The following is a 23,843-nucleotide window of genomic DNA, read 5'->3' as shown; positions in this document are numbered from 1 at the left end:
CGGCAAGTTGTTTCACTTCTCTTGAAAACATACCAACTTCCAATATACTGGCACCTGTCTAACATTCAAAGACTTTGAAAAAAAATAATAGCAAGTGACTCTCTTATTTAAACATTAACATCTTTCAAAGTCAGTATTATCTAGTCCAGAACTTTTATTATTCTTTAAACTTTCCAATGACAAGCTCTGAAATAATGTGATTTTGTTCACTATTGTATCTGTCTAGCAACTCTTCAGAATGTAGAATATTGTTTAGCAAAAACTGAAAAAAAATTTATAGAATTTGATAGTGTTTGCTGTGTATGCCACCATGAAGGGGAGGGGAGGATACTGGTGTTTGAGGGGTCCAACCCTAACACACCACTTTGGCCTTGAAGATCTGTGGACGGTCGGCCTCGGGGTGGCCGCCCTTGGGTCAGTCAGCTGGTCCACTCAGACTAGGGTCAACCAAGTACCGGTGTTGGATGTTCTCAACAGGTGTTGAGGACATTGTATCTTATGCTGGTGTTTGGGTATAGTGTTCATGAAACCATGGCATTGATGCAGTGTCCTTGTTAGACATTGTAGTGCATCTCCTCATAGGGCTCCATGGTGGGTGGGGTCAGTAGGCACCAAAATTTCCCCCTCTTCATTATAGATACTCCAATTAAAAATCTTAATAAAATAGTGAAAAAACAGTATAGGTAAACAACCACGTCTGGAAGATTCTGAGCAGCAATCTTCACAATCTGTACCACCTCATTTTCTTGTATTGCACTCACTTTCAGACAAACCTTTAGAGCAAATGTCTCTCTTTTTCATTCAGAAGGGACTAGAGAGACTTGCTGGCTCTCCAAAGTCAGTAAAGAAGCTTCGATCTGGTGACATATTGGTGGAAACATCCACATCTTAACACAGTAAATTCCTCTTGCATTCAAAGGCAATTGGGGATATACCTATTGAGGTTACACCTCAGCTACCTTGAATTCATCACAAGGAGTTGTTGAGAGGGATTTAAAGAACATCCCTGAGTCAGAGATTCTCGCTGATTTCTTCACCCAAGGAGTTTTTGTAATGAAGCATATCTCTGCTCGCAAAGATGGAATTATGATGCCAACCAATGTCCTCATTCTCACATTTATGTCACCACGTCTGCCTGCCACCATCAAAGTAGGTTATCTTAATTGCAGAGAATGGCCATACTTTCCAAACCCTCTCCGATGTTTCCAGTGTAAGCGATGCGGTCACTCGAAGAAATCATGTCGTGGTTCCATGACGTATCCTCGTTGTGGTGGCAAGGACCATGATGCCTACAAGTGTGAAACGGATCCTCATTGCATCAATTGCAGTGGCTCTCACCCATCCTACCTTTGTTCTTGCTCTAAATGGTTGGAAGAAAAAGAGGTGCAGCATTTGAAAATGATTCATAACATTACCTATCCTGAGGCTCGAGAATTGCTGTCCACCACCACATCTCGGACATGTGCTGTTGCACTTTGTTCCACAACTACTGTAGTAGTGCAGACAAATCTCTCTGTACCTCCTAAAGAATTCATTCTCCAAACAAATGAAAAGTCTTTTGACCTCCATAGTTAAAAAAGTTGATGAATTAACTTCAACACCTATCTCTGTCCCAAATATACATTCCACCAAACCCAAAGATCCAGGTACAGGCATTTCCTCGGATCCATCTTCTTCTCTCATCCCAAGATGCAAAAGAATCATTCGTCCACATCCTGAGTCTCTGGAACCTCCTTCCAACAGCAAAGACCTGCCCAATCGACCCAGGGCAGGATCCATGGAAGTCAGTAGACCTCCCTCTAATAAGGACAGTAAGGAAAAAAGACGTAGTCATAAACAGAAGCGTTCTCCACCCAATTTGCCTACATCTAAATAAAAATGGCAACCCTGATACAATAGGACTGTCGAGGTTTACGTTTTAATCTGGATGATATTAAAACACTGATTGCTTCCTACAATTTTGTTTGTCTTTCCTTCCAGGAAACATTTCTGAAACCTACCGATACAGTCACCTTTCAGCGGTTTTCTTTATACAGAAATGACAGGCTGTGTGATGGATGAGTGCATGGAGAGGTGGCAATGTTGGTTGATCAGTATTTGCCCACCCTGTCTTTGCCATTCAACACACCCTTGGAGGCTATAGCCATATGTGTTTCCTTGAGTCATGCCATCACTGTTTGTTCTCTCTATCTGTCGGCTGGAGACACGTATGATCAATCAGACCTTGATGCTCTCATTGAACAGTTGCTGCCTCCCTTTTTCATCCTGAGGGACTTTAATGAACATTATCCCCTGTGGAGAAGTGCTGATATTGATAGAAGGGATTGCTCCATAGAGTGTATGCTCTCTGATCACAACCTTTTTTCTTTTCAATACTGGTTTTTCTACTTATTTCCATGTGCCTAGTCAGTCCTTTACTGCTATTGATACTGCTTATACATAGAGTCTCATGAACCTTCTTTGCAACTGTCTTCACTATATGCTTCGAAACTTTGTTCCTTACCAAAGCATCCCACCCGGGGTTGTGTTTTCTTTCCTCGATGGGCCATGCTTTTTTAGACCAGATGGTCTACCGTTGCTCCTTTTGGCCTTCATATCAAGGCGCAGTTGGATGAATTGGGTCTGTCCTTGGATAACATTGCTGTATCCACTGGTCAGCCCATCCCACCATGGCTTCATACAAACCCCAATTGTGACCTATATTTAAGTCATCTGAGAAAAGTAGACACTCCTGATTGGATATACTGTCTACTACTTGCTGAACATCTTTCGAACCATTTTTCCATTCCTATTTATACAGATGGTTCGAAATCAGAGGACTGTGTGGGCTCTGCCATGGTTTGTTGTGGTTCGGTGGTTGGGCACATAATCCCCTATACAGATTCTGTGTTCACTGCTTAACTGTATGTCATTTCTCTAGCTATGGATCTGACTTGCTTAGTTCTCTACTGGTCCTGGAATCGCTTCACATTGGTTCACACCCTGTTCTCACCGATATTCAAAACCGACTGGTCCATTTTTCTTTAGCATCTACTTCTATCCAGTTTTTCTGGATAACGGGCCACGTTGGTATTTGCGGGAATGAGCTCACCGACACTGCAGTTAAGTCTCTCTGCTCTGGAACTATCACTTCTGTGCCTGACCCATACATGGACTATGGTCCTGTATTCAAGTCTCGGCTCCATGCCAGCTGGCAGTCAACTTGGAGTGAGCAATGTGAAAACAAGCTTTCCCAAATAAAACCCTATATTGGACTTTGGTCATCTTGCTTTCGTAAGGATCAAAAAGAGGAAGCTGTCCTAACTAGACTATGCGTTGGTCACAGTGTTTAACTCATCATTTTCTTTTATCTGGGACTGATGCATCAATGTGCTGGCTGTGCATAACACTCACATCACAATAAGCCACATTTTACTTTCTTGTCATCGTTATGATTCACAACGACGGCACCATTTTAAGCATGTTCTGTCCCAAGGTTTGTCCATAACGTTTGACAGTGTTATTGATGATGGTGACATTGTCTACCTTGGTAGTGTTTTTAGCCTTTTAAAAGCTATTATTCTTTAAAATGCCATTTAAGTTTTTAAATATATACTTTACACCTTTTTAATCTGGCTCCCTTTTAAGAATCACAGTTCTTCTAATTCAATTTGAAATTAGAAACTGATCATACCATTAAGTAACTCGAAACCAGGACTGGAAAGGCCCACTTCAGGTGACTGGCAGTGGTTTTTGTATATACCTGTTAGTCTTCCTGGTGATTTATGATTATTACAGTCATGCTACAGAAAGTCCTTTACAAGTTGAATTACTGTAGTTTTTCTCTTGATGTTGTAGACTAGATGTAAACATTGCTATTTATGTTTTAACTTTGTTTGGTTTTACCTTAATTTCCTTTTATGACTTTTACTAAATTTACTTTTAACTTTTTACTGGACATTAGGCACAGATAGCCTAGCTGCTTTGTGCCATAAAACACAAAATCAACCAACCAAACCAATCTTACAATATTTGTACTCAGTTGCTTCTTGTCATAGCTTGCTAAACCTTAAGAAATTTTATACATGGAGGATGTGAAGAAACAATTTTTTTTTAGTTTTTATATGTACAGTTGAGTAACAAAGAAAATGATAAATTAATTCATCGATACTGCAGAATTCCATTATAATTTATTAAGTTTAGTAACTAATCTATATTTGTGTCTAACAATGGATGAAATTTCAAATGGGCTAAAAACTCATCTTACCAGCACAAAATTTTGTCTCAAAATTAGAGTATTTTGTTGTGTTTGAAAATCTGTAAAATCATCAAGTGGACATTTTGAGCTTTTAGTTGGTTATTCACAGGACATGTACAGAAGTAAATGAATATAAGGGACCATTTTATGAAAATAGTAAGAGGTTAGTGAGGTCACTGTTTGATTCACCAAATTTAGTGATAGCTCAGCAAATAAAAAAGGTAAATAGTTCTTATTTTAAATTTTAGCTTTTTAGTTTCAGTAATTTGAGTCCCTAATTTGTAGAAAGCTAGGTGTATTTCAACATCACAAACACCTAAACTCATTGTAAGATGCAAAGCAAATAATATTTTCATGTCTTGATGGTTCATGGATATCCATTTATGAATCATGAATGCAGTTTCAAAACCTTACTTTTCCTTTGTAAAAACTGATCAGCATAATAATTTGTTTTTGTTACAGTATGACCAAATGCAGTATTAATCAAGAAAAATAGCAAAACATTGATGAGGTTTACATCATTGAGATTCTGGTTGCCTATACCCTATATTTTTATCAGCAGAGTTAGAAATCCAAAGTTGAAAATGTTCATCACTTGCCACAAACCTCCTATCATCATTATTTGCACCACTAAGTTCTAGGTCTGACCCTGGGAGCTTGTGTATGTGTAGCCTTGCATCCACCTGTACTAGCAATGGTAGCAGGTATGTTGTTAGGATGTCCTGCATCATATCCACAAAAGCTCCCTTTAATTCTCTTGAAATTTAGATTTTTTAGAAATGGGAGCCTTGTAATCACAGACAGTGTCACTATAATCACTCGGCCAGATTTGATGTTACTACCTTAACTGTCCACATCAGTATCAGTTGTATTGTGCTCAAAATCATCAGTCAGTCAGTTCAGAGTCACCATTAGTTTGTGCAAGTTCACTTGTCCCCTACTGGAGAAGTACTGGAGTAATATAATACCATTTTGGGTCCATTTTGTTTTAAACATTAAACAATTTTCAACTGCATGTATTACCCCTTTTTTAATAACAACATATTTCCTTTTTAATACAGATCAGCAGATAAGATTATCACCCATGCATATTAGATTTTGTCTATCAATTTTGTGTGCTTAATTTGCAAATCACATTGTGTGATCACTGTATGGCAATAGGTGCACATAAAGGGGGTAAAAGGAGTTAATGGTAGCAAGTACAGAAAGAAATCTTGAAGTCAACAGTTTTACTAGATCACAAGAAAAGCAAACTGATACAGCTATGAGAAACATAAATATTACACCTGAGATTGAGATGAATTAACCAAAGAAACTATCATGAAGATGAGAATACTCTCTTTGCCTAAACTAGGATAAAGAGTGCATTACTTGAAGCCATAAGTGGATTAATTCATGGAAAGTTTTGTAACATGTTGACTGATGATGGTTCTACAGATATACCATTGTTCAAACTAATCTGGTAATGAAGCAAGAGGATGAATTGATGCAAATAGCATGTGTTCATGAAGTTTCCAGTAAAATGAGAGTTAGAACTGTTATTTACATTGAAAAGCTTCTCTATACAGCATGTCTAGCTTTGAACCATTTCACACTCTGTAAATAGAAAATCCCTGTATACTACAGAACAATTAAACTGCTAGAGATTGCAGCACAAAATATTGAAGTCCAACCTGTTTAATAAGCAATAAAGCAAAATCCAGAAAAACAGGTAGTTCAAACAGAGGATTATTCACTATAATCAACTTTGAAAGCATGTTGGTAGTAAAATAGCTAAATATTTTTCTTCAAAAATAATGACATTAAACATAAATCAGTGTGCTGAAAAATGCGAGTTTTCTCTCAAGATCACTTTCAGTTACTAGTTGTTGCAAGTGAATTTACCAAGTATGAACTACTCTAGCTAACTTAATAGTCTTGTATGTTCCCACTATTTAAGGACTTGTAAAAAAAAAAAAAATAATAATAATAATAAGTATCTCGCATATCCATTTTTAACATTCTTTGAAACACGTAGGTAAATATTATGTCCTAGGAGCTTTATTGCTCTTTAAACTTCACAATTTGTTCTTAACAACTTCAGAATCAATATGATAATCTTGTTCTTTTTGACAAGAAACGTTGTATAAATCTTGTGTAATTAAAAAATCCAGGAAAACACTGGATTTAATAACCCAATCATCTCAGTCATCAACTAATGAACCTGCATATGTTTGGTTTGGTTTATATTGTGACCTGCTCTTCAAAGTTTGTTTTGTATGCAGTCTGGGGTTATTTGTCATAGCATGTCAGTGTTTATGTATACATTTAGCAAGTTATGCATAAAAGTTTGTTTTCCTAAAACTCTGCCATACTAGAGCTGTTTTAATACTTCATGTAGTAGTAGATATGAATTACCTACTACAGAATTTTATATTCCATAGCATATTATAGGACTGGGTGATTTACTCAGTATAATTGGTTACCTATGAGCAGTGATTACGCAAGTTAGTATCATATGGATTAATCAAAATTACAGTTAAAATGATTAGCCAAAATTAGTATTTTCTGTTTATACTGTTTTCTATTATTCCAACAGTCAATTAAAATGAAAACTGTTACAAAAATAATCAACCAATCAGAATTATTTTTTTATTTTTACTGTGTCAGATTATTCTATTTATCCAAGCAGGCAAATATTGTTACCAAACCTGGTTCCTCAGTCCCTGTTTTGACAGGCCTACTATGGCCATCTGTCCACTGTCGTTAATTTTGAATTGCTGATTAGAGTCAGGAGACTTTGTGGCAGCACCTGTTGTCAACATTTTTCATTATTGAACTGATGATTAGAGGGAAAGCAGTTGGTTGTATTGTGTCCTCAACTGCAGTATTTTTTCTGCTTGCATCTCTATGGGGACTTTATGGGTGTTGACAGTTTATTTACCACTACATTGAGCACGAAGATTATAACCTATTTCAGTAACATAAAGGCAAGCCCCATTGATTATATTATTTTTCAATTGTATGCTACCTAGTTAAGAGCTTGTGTAGAACATCTCAAACCACAGTTTATGCTTCTCTAGTTAAGAACCATGGTAGTTCCCCCTTGAATCCCCTTCCTTAGGCCATTTAAATTAAGGTATAAATAAGACCATTACAGACAATCTTTTGCTTATTTGGACTCAATCTTTGAAGTTAATGTAAGTTTTCAGATCATTGTACTCCCCCTCTTATTATGACTGGATATGATTTGGCAGTAATTTGAATGCCTGGTGATTAACTTCTTGCCTCAATTGGAGGTTGTTATATGTATGTTTCAGAGATGCAATAACGTCTTAGCTCAGGCAAATGTTTTTTGACGTGAAGAAATCTGAGTCCTCTTTTAGACAGAATTATCATTTAATTATTACTCGGGAGACTAATGTCTTCCCTTTGAAACTTCCGAAGTTTAAATATGACCAAACATTCAGTGGCTCCTGATGGTATTCTGGGAGGCACTCCACTCCCCCTACACTGAATTACAGAATAGTGATGTAAAGCAGTGGTTTACAAACCTTTTTTTCAGCCTGAAGTCCCATCGAATGGTATGCAATCTCTCTCCCATCTCTTGTGTTTGTTAATATAACACATTTAGATTTATGCACAACAATATATATACCTCAATGTGAAAGTGGACATGGCTGTTCCATGGAAATAATTGCACCTTCAGTGAGAACTCTGATCTTGAAGATTTTTCACAAGTTCTGAGATGTCTGGTGTTATAACTGTGTTGGCTGAAATCATATAACCTCTCAGGTGACTAAACCTCCAAGGTGGAAACCACTGGTGTAAAGGTATGATCATTAAGGTAAGTATAATAATAAATAAACTTACTTATAAAAGTTTGCATTTTCAAATACTCTATTTTATAGAAGTCTCTTTATTGAAATAATGCAGCAGGTAACTTAATATGCTTATTTGTAAAATCAACATCAATAAAATACCTTTATTTTTAGTGCATGTAGCAATATTTCTTGGTCATATTTTTAACTGTTATTCAACTATCTGCATTGAAATTATTTCTATTCAAGAATTGCACAGTGTTTATTAAAAGTTACTTTTAAGTGGAGCATTAAGTTCTGCTGTTAATATTTATTCTATTAATTACTGTGATCATAGCTGTAGAAAAATAAAAGGAAAACAAGAATTCATAAAGATATAATGACTATTGATCCCATATTTCAGTATTTATGGCTAGGAAATAACCAGCCAAGTTTCAAGGGGGAAACAAAATAAATGAGTATTAATATTCTCTTATCAAAGCAACATACATATTTAGATCAAACTAAAACTTTATCCAGTAAAGAGAATAGCTAATTAAATATGTATACATTCCTAACTTATAAAGCCTGCTTTAGAGTGCAGTCTCAACAGTTGGGTGCCCTTACTGTTAACAAAAGTTTGTCCACTAAATAATATCTCGCAAAGTTCAGTCAACTTAAACTTAAACTGGTCCTAAATTCATAAATTATATTATACAGTTTTGAACTAAAAATATTTGTTACTATAAATGTGATAGAAATATTGTCAGTATTATTAGTTTCACAATGCCTGCACTACTATAGCGAATATGCATCATACATATAGCATTGCTTGTTAATGTTTGTTTGAAAGATGTGTATAACATCATTAAGAAGCTCATTACAAACTCGTTATGGTATTGAGTTTAGCTTTTACAACTCTGAAAAAAGATATGCCCTTTACCTTCAGTTTATTATTGAAATTTCTTTGCATTTACCTTATGATGTTTGTTTCAGAAAATATATTATTCAATGAGTTTGTAAAGAAACAGAATTTAGTATAATATGAATAGAACAGTATCCTAATAAGTGGGGAAATTAATTTTTTTATTATTCTTGTGTATCTTTAAAAAATAATAATAATAATTCCAGAACTATGATAACCTAGTTTAGAAGCTATTTTTCCTTGCTTAGTGATCATATTCTTTAACATTCTCTTTTTGTCATTTCTAAACCTCTTTGTTTTTGACGTGACATGTTTACTTGACACTTGTTATCAGAATGGTATATTTTGAATCTGTTTAAACATCTTGTGTGCATAAGTGATGTATTTAGTAATTGTAAACCACATTTTCAACTTAGTGCTTTATTATTCTGTTTTATTAAAGTCCACTATCTTTTAGTAATTCCTTGTATTAAAATTGCTGTTGCCAACTATCTTAAATCTTCGAAGGAAATGCACATCTTAAAATTAAAGCGTATCAGACAAAAACTAAATGAACACAATAATCGAATAATGTACAATAAGCACCTGAGTTTAGTCTATAGTAGTAGTGGGTGATAGGAAAGGAATAATAATTTAAAACATGGTTAGTTGCACATATCTTTTATTGATCTACAGCAACTGTAACACTAAGTGGTACATGTTAGTTGTGGTTTTGTTTTATTTAAGTAGGCTTAGAACATGAGTATGAAGAAGCTGTTAAGTGCTTTCAAGAAAAAAGAAACCCTCCTGAATTTTCCCTTTGCAAGAAAATGTCTAATAGTTCATCCCTGAAGTTGTGCTGTGAAAGAATTGTAGGGTTCATCTCTTTCAGAAGGTGTATTTATGGAAGATTAAATTAATTTATGAAGAAAAACTTTAAATAAATTACACATGATATTTTAAATATGTAGATAGAATTGACTAGAGATCTTTACCTGTTTTCTACTAAGTATATTTTTCTCAATGATATCTACATTATGCATCCTGTTAAGACAACAGATAAGATTTTTGTAAAGGATGACCATGCATAACTTTTCATTATTATGGTGCTCAAGTCTTTTGTGGCAAAGATAGAAAAAGTGCATGAAATTATGAAATACGAGATCATAGTAAATATGATACTAATTTCTTTACTGTTTCCTTAACTGGAAATACTTTCCAAAAAATATCAGTTTAAAATTAGGAACAAGTGCTACTTTACACACTCCTTCTCTTGTGTTCCACTTTATATATAGTTTTTGTTTTAACTTATTGTTGTCTGCTTTTCAAAATTTGTTCTATATTCATCATGGGTTTATTTCTCATAGTATATATGTAAGTGTTTATAATGCATTTAGCAAGTTATGAAATAACAGATTGTGTTCCTTAAACTCATGTTTATCATACTAGGGCTGTTAAACTTACTTTTAACACTAAAATTTAGTCATGTTCTTTGACTTAAATCTTTCTAAAGTACTACTTATCACTATTTTGAGTCATTATTTATAGATCATAAAAATAATGGTTATTTTCTACTGTTAGACTAAGTTTATAATATATATTGAACAATTACACCCTTGTACAAATTAATTGAAACAAAACAGAAAATTATGATTTTTTTCAATTTTTTGCATTTTATTTCTGAGAATCCAAATATTACTCACAAATTAATACATGATATGACTGTCTTTATTTTTCAGAAGATCATTAATCCCCTTTGGCATCGAGTCCATGAGTTGACTGCAATCTTTACTAATTTTTGGATCGCAGTACCACACCTCAATTATGGCCTCAATTAGCTTATATTTCGTAGTACAGTCGTTTCCCCAGAGTCTTTCTTTAGAAATCACCCAACGATTATCAATAGGATTTAAGTCCGGAGAGATTCCAGGCCAGTCCAGCGCCTTTATTTGCATTGTAGTCATAAAATTCTTCACAGGTTTCAATGTGTGGCACGGAGCCAGATCTTGCTGAAAAATGCCAGATCCATCTGGAAATCTCTTTCAATTCTGGAACGACTCTTTTCTGCAAAACTTCGATGTACTGTGGTCCTCGCATCATACCTTCTACGATATATAAGCCTCCAATGCCATAGTAGCTGAAAAAGCCTCAAAACATCTTCAAGGGATGTTATACAAACTGATTGATGTGAGATTCTTGAAGTTTCTCACCTGGAGATCTGCGAAGATGCAGATTTCTTTGACCTGGTACGAAGAAATGAGTCTTGTCACTGAATAACACCTTCCTCCATTGTTCTTGCGTCCAGTTCTTGTATTTTAGTTTTGCAGTACGGTCAATTCATTTTTGGGATATATGACAAAAGTTTGAGGAATATTATGTCATATATCCCAAAAATGGATTGACCATACTGCAAAACACAGCTAATGATGCCGTCTGTGTGAAAAAAAATGACTATTAAAAGAAATCAACGGGTCCAGCGAGCCTACACTGGCCACCATGCTGAAAATATTGTAAAATGACCATTTGTTTCAATTAATTTGCACAAGGGTGTAGTTCTTGACCTAATATACTTAAGGTTTAAGTTATATTTACTATAACTATATTACATGTATCGTGCAACCATGTGTTATTATACTGATGTACAAATTTTTTAAACACAGAAAAGAGAAATTGTTGTCTTAACCTTTCATAATTAAATATGGTAAATTTGGTTTATTTAATGCTCTTTTGAAAGAAATTTGTATTAATTATTATGCAGTGTTTTATTTTTTGTGCCATACGTGTATGTACAAGAGAAAAGTTAGTTCTAAATATTTCAGTACACCTGTTACGGAAGATTATGGCTAGTGTGCAACATGAAACAGTTTTTGTTTTTTAATTCCAATACATCATTCAACCTTAATCTACCTTTATGGAAGAATAATAAAGATATTTACTGTACATGTGCATACATTTGTTGTCTGAAAATCTTAGTGCTAATTTTTATAAATAGTTTATGTTAAAAAATAAGTATTACATTCTAATGTAAAAGTTTGATTAGGTGAACTTTCACATGTACAGTAATGTTTGAACACACCTGAGTGTTTTTCTTCACTTTTTGTTCTTGCAGTATACAAATAAGATATGTTTCATGCTACTCTGTAAAATTCACAACAAGATTTTTTTATAGTAGCATCTTTGAAGCACCACAGTGTTATCTTGGTTTAATGTTTCATCATTGGCATTTTCACAAAGAAAACAAGATTTAGTGTAACACGTCAAATACTTTATTATACTTGCATGATACTACTATTTCATTAAATTTTGGAGGGTAAAAGCCTAAATTAGACCTTTTGAAAGTCCACAGTTGCAGCAAAATACTGTGCTTCCATTTTTTTATATGCATTAAGCCAGTAAAATGTGCAGTTATTTTTGTAGTTGTAACGTTTCACATGCTTGCTGTGTTGCTGAGTGATTAGTTTTCATCATTTGCATTATACATCTCAGGGAGTTGTCCCTAGTCTCTTTATTTTATTTTAATATTTTAGTAATTTGTTGCAATTTCTTCAGTTTTACATGTGTTTGGTATGCGTATTTGGGTCAGTTAACAAAAACATAAGCCATACTTTTGTGCTGTTTTGCCAGCTTTAGTGCTTCCAAGGCGCAATTCTCGACGTACGTGGACTGAAGAACAGATGAAGAGAGCAGTTGATGCTGTTATTACAGAAGGGAAGTCATTTCAACAAGCATCAGCTATTTTTGGAGTTAAAAAAACTTCACTTCATCAACGTGTTAAACTGTTAACAAAAATTTTTTTTGATGAAGAGCATCATATAGATGATTGATATAGTCACTTAAGACTTGTGCTTACATGGGATCAATGTGTTTTGTGATAGCAAATTGAATGTTATTTTAATTGCACTGACAAGTTGTTTCCATTTTTATTTTGTAATTGTATCATTAGGATTTGAAAACTGAAATAAAGATTGGTAGTTTTTAAACCAGAAAGTATGCTTGTTATTTATACATGTGTTGTATAACCTGTTGTAAGAAGATTATAATTGTTGTGCATATATTCATATTTACTGTTTCATGTAAATGCTTTTCCAAAAATTTTTCAGTGTACTATATAACATTAAACATTTGCTAAAATAACTTTTCTGTTTACAGGTTTGTTTTTAAGGTGAGATACTGCAACAAGTGCATGACTAATTTACTTTTAAAAATATTTTTAGTTGTAGGTTTTAGAAAAGTACCAGAATATTTGTCTAGTTAAAGGTAGTTGACTTTTCCTAGGAGTTTAGTTTTGTTTAGAAAGTTTCTTTTTTTATATATTTTAATAGTTCTACCTTTTGTTTACTAGATTTAAAAAACAACAAAGTTCTGAATCTATCTAAGTTAAGAGAAAAATCAGAAGGACATATTTCCACATCAATGAAGTTACAATTTATTTCTACAATTTGTCATAGCAGTTTACCAGCTGTGACTGTATTATGGTATCTCGGAAATGTACAATCTATAAAACAAAGACTGCATCATCTTGAGTAAACCTAAAAAATATTAAAAATGCTATATTCTGTAAAAATACATTTTAAAACTATACTTAGTAATTTATGAATTATTAATATTGATTGAAAAGTAATGATGCCTTTCTTCACTGGGCTTATTTGGAATTTTGTGAAGGAACATTTACGTACATGTTTCTCTAAATCAATCAATTGAAAGATATTTTAATTATTTTTTAGGATTTAAGTGTATTTAAATGCTTAATAATGTTGCAGAATTTAATTACTAATCATAAAGAGGTAAATTATATGTTGAATTGTCTTTTTGTCTACACAGGCGTTGTTGGTCTTTTTCTAAAGCACATCTATATATTCATATATAACTGCTCTGATGTTTTGATTTTAATGTTAATGTTTTCTCAAAACCTCATGATATGAGCTGAATATAATATTTCTTTTAAACACATATAAATAATTTAGTTAAATGAAGAAATTAATCATTTACATTTTGTAACTTTTTCTGTTACATATATGCATATACAAAATCCTAACCACTTGAATGATAAGAATTTTAAAATTAGTAAAGTTAGTTTTGTATGTTATATGTTTTTATATGTGACAAAAGAAATGTTATTGCTGTTACCAAAGTCAATATTCAGTTATTTGGAAAGCAATATACACAGTTTTTGCTTCATGAGAAGATGCTGTTATTTTCAATCTTTATTTGAATAATCAATACTAAAATTGTAATTTGAATGAATATAAAGTGTTTATTATCTAGATTTTCAGTGTGATGTAAATTTTGTGATATATTGTTGTGGTATATTGTGGTTTTTGCCATATAAATAAAGTTGTATATAAAGCAAAGAATTATTGATAGGAATAATATTTCAACTTTTGTGCAGTTGAAAAGAAATTTTTCTTTTTAGAAGTAGCTCTCTTCATATTAGTTTATATATCTTAAACTGTATTAATATACCTGGATTTAAACTGTTTTTAAGAAAGGAGTAGTTATGAAAGTTCATTCTCTTTGATCATCTATAACAGTCACTATAGAAGTTTTTTCTATAGGGTTTGGGATTATTGTTTTTCACTGACCAATAATTTTGGAACAAAATAAATGGTTCATGCACAGCATATCATAAAAATGGAATACATTTTACTCTTATCAGACCTTTAGAATTAGCTTGTAACTGATAAAAATATTACAAGATGTTTTAAACAGTAAGTTGAGAATAAAATGTATATTTTATTTTATGCATGAAGCAAATGAGAATGAGGAAAACTAGATAATCACCACAGATGCTTTAAAAAAAAATTCTTTCCTTAAAACTTACCATAATTAACAATTTAACATATGTTAATAGTGTTGTATATTAATATAAATGTATCTCATTTGTGCTAGAGAAAATTTTTAATATTGTGATTAAATATATTTCTAGTGGTGGTTCTATATCTTTATCTTACAAACAATATTTAGGCTTTTATATAATTTTAAACTTTCATAAATGGAGATAATATCAGTGAAATTTCCCATGAGGATTTTCTCCTTGTTTTGCAGGTGATTTCACCTTTCAGTGTTCAGTATGTCAGAAAAGACTATGTAGCAAGATGACTCTTCAACGACATATGGATTCCCATAGAACAAAAAAGTATCAGTGCAATTTATGTACCAAAACTTTCATTTATGTCAACTCACTTTACCGACACCGCAAATCTCATGTAGGGGTGTCACGGTTTAACTGTAATGTTTGTGGAAAAAGTTTCATGTACCATACTGCTCTTCAAAAACACTCAATTGTTTATCATGGATGTGGCCAGTGAATAAACATTTAATAATGTGGTGTTAATTATGCATAAACTTTTGATTTTTTTTTTTTTTTTCATTTTGAGAACATTGTAATGTTGAAAGCAGAACTGAGTCTTTTATATTAAAAATACATTTGTTTACTGATAACGTATGTGAGTGTGTGTATAAAGTCAGTTTTAGAAAGAATTTTGTGGAAGTTAATGTAAGGGAAAATCCTAAGTGAGGGAAGAAGTTTTCTGTAAATAATGTACACATTATGTAAAGAAACATTTGAAGGAAGGTCTTTGTGTGCATGTGAGGACAAAAGTATCTACTGATATGTAGTTAGGTTTTAATTGTTTGATTTACTGTTTAGAAGATCTAATATAACTTTAACCCTATGTGCATGGGTGGGTGTCAAAGTGAGCACATCATTTCATTTTCCATTCAAATTTTAATGTTATGTCAGCTTTAATTTCTTACTTTTAAAATGAAATTAAAAATTTTTAATCTTCGGTTTTCTGTATCATGTGGAACTTCACTTTGAATTGCCCATTTTGGATTTTATTTATCCTTATGATATTCTGAGTTAGGTATAAATCATTACACACATAGTGTAGATATTTCTAAGCCATAAAGTAAGTTTGTACTTGTTTTATGGAGATAAAAGAGTCAAGCATGCTTACTGTACTATTCTACCTTTGTCCTGTCTTTCAAAAATTGTAAATTTTTGTTGTATTACTTATAACCAATAAAAACCAAGAATTTTAATTTACTGTGTTTTCTATTAAGCTAGCTTTTTCTGTTTACAGTTTTTGATTTTATTGTTTACTATTTTGAGATTGGTTTAACCAGTTAACAAAGTTTGTTTTTTACCCATTTATAGTTTCATTAGAAAGCCAGTTAAATTATGATAATGTAGGGACATTCTTTTTCTGAGATATTTTGTTTTAAGTTGCATATTTGAAATGAATAGTTTAGATATTGTCAACATTGTTTTAAAAACTTAAGTGTTCCTAAGGTCTGAAAGCAAAAACACAAAAACCCAGATGTAAATACAAATTTTTGTTTTTTCATATGTATATTTTATTTTTATAAAAGTAACACAGATGTAAAAATTAGAAACTTGTTGGGTTAGATAAAAAAAATTGAATGAAACAAAATTCAAATAAAAAATATTTGTAAAAGTGTAATTTAAGCATGTATGCATATCCTTTTAATTCATTATATATCTACATAAAAACGTCTCTTTTGGGTTGAGAAAATTTTTAATGTAGAGGAGCAAACAACATTATGACCTTCATGCTGTGATAAATGGCTTTTCATATATGCTGAGAGGGACTCTTAAATGCAACTCTAAAGCAGTAAAAACAAATACAGTCATAATTTAAAAGTTAAGAATAAGTAGTGTGTGATTGTTATAATATGTAGTGATTCTAGAAAGAAGAGTAGGATAATTTAGATTTATTTTGTATTTTTTAATTATTAATTTTACCCTGTGCTGCTGATTTTGTTGTAATTTGTGTTTGGGTTGAGAAAATATCGGAGAACATTTTGTACTCTCATCTGAGTCTGACTCAATTTCACAGACAAATAAAATATACTTTACTGACAACTTAACTTTTTTTTTGCATACAACATACTTGTAATGTTTACTATTATTTTATCAAATTTTGTGAAGATAAACTTAGTACATTCAGGATTATAATACACATTGATTTTTCAATATAGGTTTAGTCCAATTAACAGACCTTGTGCACATAGGTTTAAATAAATTATTGGTTGGTGATGGAATATCTTTTTGTTAGAAAGTGTTTATTGCTTTGCTGCTCATTGAGTGCTTTTATTATGCAACAGTTTCTACTTATTATATAAAAAAAATGATTAATTTGCTATTGATAAATTCTAAATTTGGGGAAATAAGTAATGCAATTAAACAGTTATGCTTTTAACATAGTAATGATACAAATGTTATCTGTTTTAGTAATTTGGAATTTGTTTTTTGAATCATCATGTCATTTTTAACAAAATTTAATTTCTGTAGTACTTTATATTTTCTTATTGTAACTGTATTTAATCAAAACAAACATTAAAATAAATGCATCTTTGAGATATAACTTTGATTTATGATGTTATTAAGAAAAAGTTGATTATGCTGCATAAATTTATCAATTTATAAACAAATTAGACAAACATTTACTTCAGAAATAACTTCTTTTATCTAGCAGTGCAAGTTTGTGAATTTTTTGCTCAGATATTTAACATTATAACAAGATTCATCTACCTATATTTTGTTTTTCGGGATTTAGTACATAAAATTATTTTGATTTTTTTTTTCACAGCAAAGGGATTTTGTTTATAATTCTGAATTTATTCATAATATTTTATTTATCTGATTTGTATTTTGGAATTTTATATATCCACTTATAAAATTTGGCAAGAGTTACTAAAATAAAAATGTCCAAAATAAATTTTACTTATTAAATAATGGTTTATTTTGAAATATTATTACAAGCTTCACTAATCTGTGATTATTTAAAAATGGTGTCAGGTACTACAGTATTGGCAACTTCTATCAGACCACTAACCAAGTTGTCTTAACAGATTACCGAGACAATAATGCATCTCTGATGTAATGAAAATTTGAAAATAATCTCCATTGGGTTTTGATCTTATAACACTTGCCAAACTTTTAATGTAGCTATCAAAGAACTTTTACAGTTAGAAAAAAGGTGTTGTTGAAACATGAGTAAAAATATGATTAAAACAAAAACTGCACCATTATCTCAGGATTTCTGAGGTTGTGCTTTATCCTGCCAGAAATTATTTTGCATATAAATTTTGTAATGAATGAGATAAAGATTTCTAAAAATTTTTAGGGCTGCAAAACCTAGTTACTTAGTTTTTAGCTTTTTCTGGTCATTCATTGTCTTATCATGCAACTCATTCTGTGGTTATAGCCAATCTCCTTGGCATCCAAAAGAACTTACTCCAATACCTGTGAAACATTTTCTATGCCTTGCATGCATAGTTTTAAATACTCTTGACAAACTTGTGGTTATTAACAAGTTAAAACAACATAAACTATAAGAGTTTCATATTTCAGTATTACTAATATATCTGTTTCAGATAATTGTAATTTCATTGAAACATATCTATGAACAAACTATTGAGTATGAATGAACTGAGAAATATTACTAAAAATAACTCTTTCAGTGAACAAATAATTGTCTTGACATGAAATAAAATGATGTACAGGTAGATGAATCTTGTTGTAATGTTTGAAATAACTTATTTTCTTTTTGTGGGCCCCTGTTGTAGTAGGACGTGCTTATTACAATTTAAATCGTAAAACATATTGTTAGATTGTATATATGTATTAAAGATTTCTTTTTACAAAAAATGAATTTGTAAAGAAAATCTGTGACATAGGCCTTAAATATTCTTTGATTGGCCATACCGTCTACTGTGGACTGCAGTTTCACATATTCAAGTCTTGTTGGCACTATAAGAGGATATGATTCATGAAAGAATGCATTTGGCCTCTACATCACAGATTTTCTTTAACATGTGTACATGTATACTCAATCATTAAACAACTTATCTGCTGTATAATATCATATGATGAATTTTACAAAATGTCTTAACATTATTGACGTACCTAAATTAATTTAGTGGACTCAAAAACTCCACAAGTATATCACTAGCAGTTTGCTGTGTTTCTTCTCAAGTAATTCATTGGTCTTTCTTGTGCAAATGCTTTTCATGCATTACAGAAACTTTTTTCTCATAATTTCCTTGTGACACCTAATGTACACATAATCTTGTTGTTTTGAATGCGAATTTTAGTTTGTCCACCATTTCCATACCAAAACATGTCAGATGATGTTCTGTTTTATCGTAAACTTAATATCTTCACTTCCCTTCTTTTATCATAAGTAAAGGCTTGCATCTTCTGCCTTAGTATTCATTAACAGTATTTTGTGTTATACAATTGTAATAGAACTGTTCACTATTATTTCTTTGTATCTCTATATAGTTTGAAGAGTATCCTCTGAGCTCCAGACTTGAGTATTTTAAATTCCTGATCTTGCCATTGTTTTCAACTAGAATGGAAAAGAAACAACTATTGTCTTAAAAAAGCCTCATACTTTTATTTCTGAAAAACTTTATAATTGTTCATTCTGGTGAGTTGCCCTACCAAAAGCTTCTGTAGCTAATGAACACTGAAGCCCCCTTGAACCATTTTACTTTCTTTGTAGGCTAGTTGAGTCATTAATTCGGATGTGATTTATGTTTATTGTTAATCTAAATCACAAACCATAACAAAATAATGCATATTTGATATTAGTGATATTTATATGTCAATGTCCTCAAAGGAATTAATTTAGAAGGCAGACTGTTGTGCAAGATCTCTTATCTCATAATTGATTCTGTTATAGTTCATAGGCATTAAATCCTAGTGTGTAATTATTTCTTGTTTATAGAGAGTAATACATAGTTACCTCCAGAGGTCCTTAAGAGTTGGATCTAACTCAACCCATAGGTGTAAGATTTGACATAGAAAGTTACATTTCTGGATTAATTCGAAGTTGTACGAGATACTTTATTCTGGATTACTGTACTACTTGCACAAATTTAATTTTTACCTTTGAAAAGTAATGTAGCTTAGTCAACTAGAAAACAGATCACATAAATTGCTATTCATAACTGAAGTTGTGACTTGCATGTTTTCTAAGTGATAAGTGGACTAATATAAGTAAAGAACCGAGAAACACAACACAGAAAAAGACTGATCACAAAAATTATCTACAGACAGCCCCTATAGGTAAAATAATCACAGTAAAATTTTATCCCAAATTTGACATGTAAACTTTTGGAGAATAATGAAAAACATTTCTTTGTAATTGAAGTCTGGTAAACATAACATTTTTTGTTTTATACTGAAAACAAAATGAGAGGAAAAGAAATGAAATTCATCTTATATCCTTGACAAAATCCTGATGAATTAATTTATATAATGATTATTTATGAAAATACATAAATATAGTGGAAAAACTTGACATGTATAACCAACCATATAATTTGCATGCCTACGTGCTTTAAAGATAAAAGGAATTATTACTTGCTTTTGTATCCATTTGAGGGAAGCAGTTATAGAGTGGTCACTGTATTTCTGTAATTACATAAAACTTTTATGTATGCATATTTGTATCATTGTGTTTTAACAATGAGAAACAATGTTTTAAGAACTAAAAACTTAATGCAAACTATTTTTTATAAAATGTTGTTGTTTTTTTCTCTTATATCAGGTAAGTGAATGCTGAGAAATAATATTACTCAAATTTGACCTGCATCGTGTAAAAAAGGAAAATAGTTCTACAAGTGGTCAGTATGTTCAAAAGATTTGTATTTCAAATTGAATTAGCAATGCCATATGGACTCTAATGGATAACAAAGTATTAGTATAATTTATACAGTAAAATCTTGTGTGCTACTACACTCTATAGAGACGTAAAACTCCACATTGGTGTTTCATGGTACAGTTGTGTTTTGAGGAAAAGTTTTATGTTTCATGCAGCACTTCAAAACAATTATTCTATAATGCATGGCAGTCATAAAAAGTATGTATTTGGAATTAGTACTAATCTGCACAAGTGCTAATTAGGTTGCTGGTTTGTGTCAATAAATTAGCATCAATAACTTGTAATTAACACCAAGAATATTATTAATCAGCAACAGTAATGGATGTTATACTGATATATCATTACTTTAAATGATTCAGACTCATTGATGATAATATCCTTCCACTGCAGCATTATTTATCATTTTGCAAATGTTTAAGGTTAATGATGGTATTACTCATTACCATTTAGGATGGGCTTGGCTAAGTTGTTAGTGTGTTGAATTGTGGACCCAAGAGTCCATGTTACCATACAAAAACAAAACATTTTGGAATTGTGAATACATTATAAGAGGAATGGTCAAATTTCAGTATTCAGAGTAGCTCAAAACTCAAAGGTGGATGCTGTTGACTCGGTACCTACTGCTGCAAAGAAAATTGGCACTTTTGAAGAATTAAAATGTACATAGAAAACATTTAGTATGAAAAGCATAAAGGGCTTTAATCACAAATTTCTCAACTTCAGTTTGAGGCAAGGTATTTTGGTGGTACAATTATAATATGCATGAATATTTTTTGTCTAGTAGTTTAGTTGGCCTGTGTCATGGTTAATCGTTCTAAATGTTTTGTGCAGTAGATATTTATTTTTGATTTATAAAAACACAAGTGCATTGCATTTAGTCCAAGTGCCTTATTTGAAGAACAAGTTATTTGTGTAAATGTTTCACTTGTTACAGGTGTTTTGTTTCAATAATTCATCTTGGTGCATGTGTTTCTTGATATACGTGGGTTGCATTTTACAAGTATCTTATATGAAATAGTACCTTTGTGCTTATGGTTCAAATCTTATTTATAGTAGAAATTTGGTACACATGTATCATACTAATATTTTTCTTGGTGACACCTTTGTGCAAATAGTTCTTCAAATACAATACATTTGGTAAATGGCTTCTCTTTATGTAATGGTTTTGCTAGAGTTGCTTCGGATTCACAAAGAATCTTTTTATACAAAATATCTTGGGTAAGAAGATGTCGTGAAATTTTGTGTATTTTTAAACAGTGTAGTAATTTTGATTGTTGTATAATAAATTAACAATCTTCAATCTTATTTCTGATTTGGTTAGGGTTTCCAATTTTTGAAAATTTTGAAGTCATTTTTTGGTCCTCTGACTTCACAACTGGTCACATTTATGGCCACTACCAAAGTAAATTAACACTTGACAAAATTTGGTAGAAAAACATGAACACATTTTATCACTTAAGTAGGATTGTCCTGCCAACAGTACAACAGTTGACAGTCAATACTTCTCTACTTTGTGCATGTGAGATGTTATTTTAAAACTAATGTATTTCATTTATCTTAGAACATTTATTAGTGTTAATTGTAATGGTTACATGTACTAAAGGTACTGGAACATAACATGCTCATTCTATAATGAACAAACTTTAATAAAGCTAGGACATTGGTGATCAGGTCTTTATTTTATCCACTATTAGCTCATCCTGTAGGATGAGGGGAGGGCTAAAGTTTCACTTGTTCTGCTTAATTCTTATTAAATTTTGAATTTTTTCTATTACTTACAGAAATTTAGCAAAGTACAAAAAAGAAAACTAACAAAAAATATAACGGAGGAAATAAATTGTATTTCCATTTAATTTGAAAATTTTTAATGCATTGCTTTGAATAATTCAGTGTAGTCTATATAAATTCAGCAATTTTTCATCATATATACTTGTTTCTTAACTTGTCTTGTATCTCAGTCACTGATTAACCACTTCATAATGATTTTTGTTGGATTAGTCTTCTAGTGTATGCCTGTCTGTCTTGATTTTTACCAGAGTAGACTAAATTTCATTTTCTTGTCTTAATATTTTTAAGTTGTCTGAACCCTCTTTCACATTCTGCTGTTGATGGAGAAATTGTCAATATAGTGTTTACTAGATACAAAGTATATCTTACACAATCATCATTCCTTGTTAATCAAGATACTTTGATAGGCATCTGTGGGCCCAGCATGGCCACTTGGTTAAGGCACATGACTTGTAATCTACGGATTGCAGGTTCGAATCCCTTTTACACCAAACATGCTCACCCTTTCAGCTGTGGGAGCATTATAATGTGATGGTCAATCCCACTATTTGTTATTAAAAGGATAGCCCAAGAATTGGCAGTGATGACCAGCTGCCTTCTCTTCTAGTCTTACACTGCTAGAGATAACCTTCATGTAGCTTTGCATGAAATTCAAACCAAACCAATTTATCTGTAGTAGGTCTGTTGATATTTTTAGTAATTTACTCTTTCTAGTCTAACCACTTTTCCAAGGTGCATTCCTTTTTTTCTTTTCTTTTTTTTGTTAACAAAGGACACTATAGTCTAATTGATCAAGTAAGAAGAATGGTTCTAAAGAGTTCAGAGTTTGCAGATATGAAGAAATTGACAAAAGGTGAAAACTCGAATGTTTTTAACAGAGTGTATGGTTCTTCTCCAAAGTGTTTTGTGGATTTCTTTTACAGGTACAAAAAATGGCTAAGAACAACTAAGCACTGTCAGCATATATGTATGCTCAGTTTATTTGTCTGTAAGCAATTTTGCAGCACCTGATTTTTTCCCAATATTCACAGCTGCCACATGCATATTTATTCTGACAAGCTTTTCACCAAGACTTTCTTCCTACAGATTCAAGCTTCTTCAGGATTCCTTATTATATACTGGCTGCATGTTTATGATCAAGTGCCACTATGTCAACTGTATTTTTGCCCTTATAGCATACGTAAAATATTTCCTATTTAGTCACTTCTTTGTCTTTTAATCCATCTACTAGGATACTAAAACATATGACCTCACTTAAATCTTTCACTGTTTCAGTTTTGAAAACCTCTCTACATGCTCACACAAAATTCTTTGCCACATCATTTAAATGATTCATCTCTACTTCAACACCATTTTGCTTTGTGGAGCTCATAATATTTGAAATTTCATGAATTATTCATTTCTTGTTGTGACACTAATTTGTGCTAAATAATTTT

At 31.7% G+C, this 23,843-nt stretch overlaps 1 protein-coding gene across 29 annotated transcripts in view; it reads left to right on the top strand.

Moving 5' to 3' along the window:
- Positions 1 to 23,843, top strand: part of LOC143258714 (longitudinals lacking protein, isoforms N/O/W/X/Y-like) — a 70,311-nt gene that overhangs the window by 8,580 nt on the left and 37,888 nt on the right. For 9 of the 29 annotated variants that reach the window (XM_076518208.1, XM_076518192.1, XM_076518194.1 and 6 more), the window contains 2 exons: positions 14,966 to 15,056; positions 19,233 to 19,380. The exons of 7 other annotated variants lie outside the window; for them this stretch is intronic. The gene's annotated coding sequence lies outside the window, so the exon portion shown is untranslated. Of the gene's footprint in view, positions 1 to 7,781; positions 8,064 to 14,965; positions 15,057 to 19,232; positions 19,381 to 20,505; positions 20,586 to 23,843 lie in introns of all 29 variants that reach the window. 13 more of the 29 variants (XM_076447824.1, XM_076518201.1, XM_076518206.1 and 10 more) reach the window with 5 other exon arrangements.

This window comes from Tachypleus tridentatus, chromosome 8, assembly GCF_004210375.1.
Source record: "Tachypleus tridentatus isolate NWPU-2018 chromosome 8, ASM421037v1, whole genome shotgun sequence".
NCBI classification, from domain to species: Eukaryota; Metazoa; Arthropoda; class Merostomata; order Xiphosura; family Limulidae; genus Tachypleus; species Tachypleus tridentatus.
Note: the sequence above shows the minus strand (reverse complement) of the source record. Positions and strands in the feature narration are given on the sequence as shown.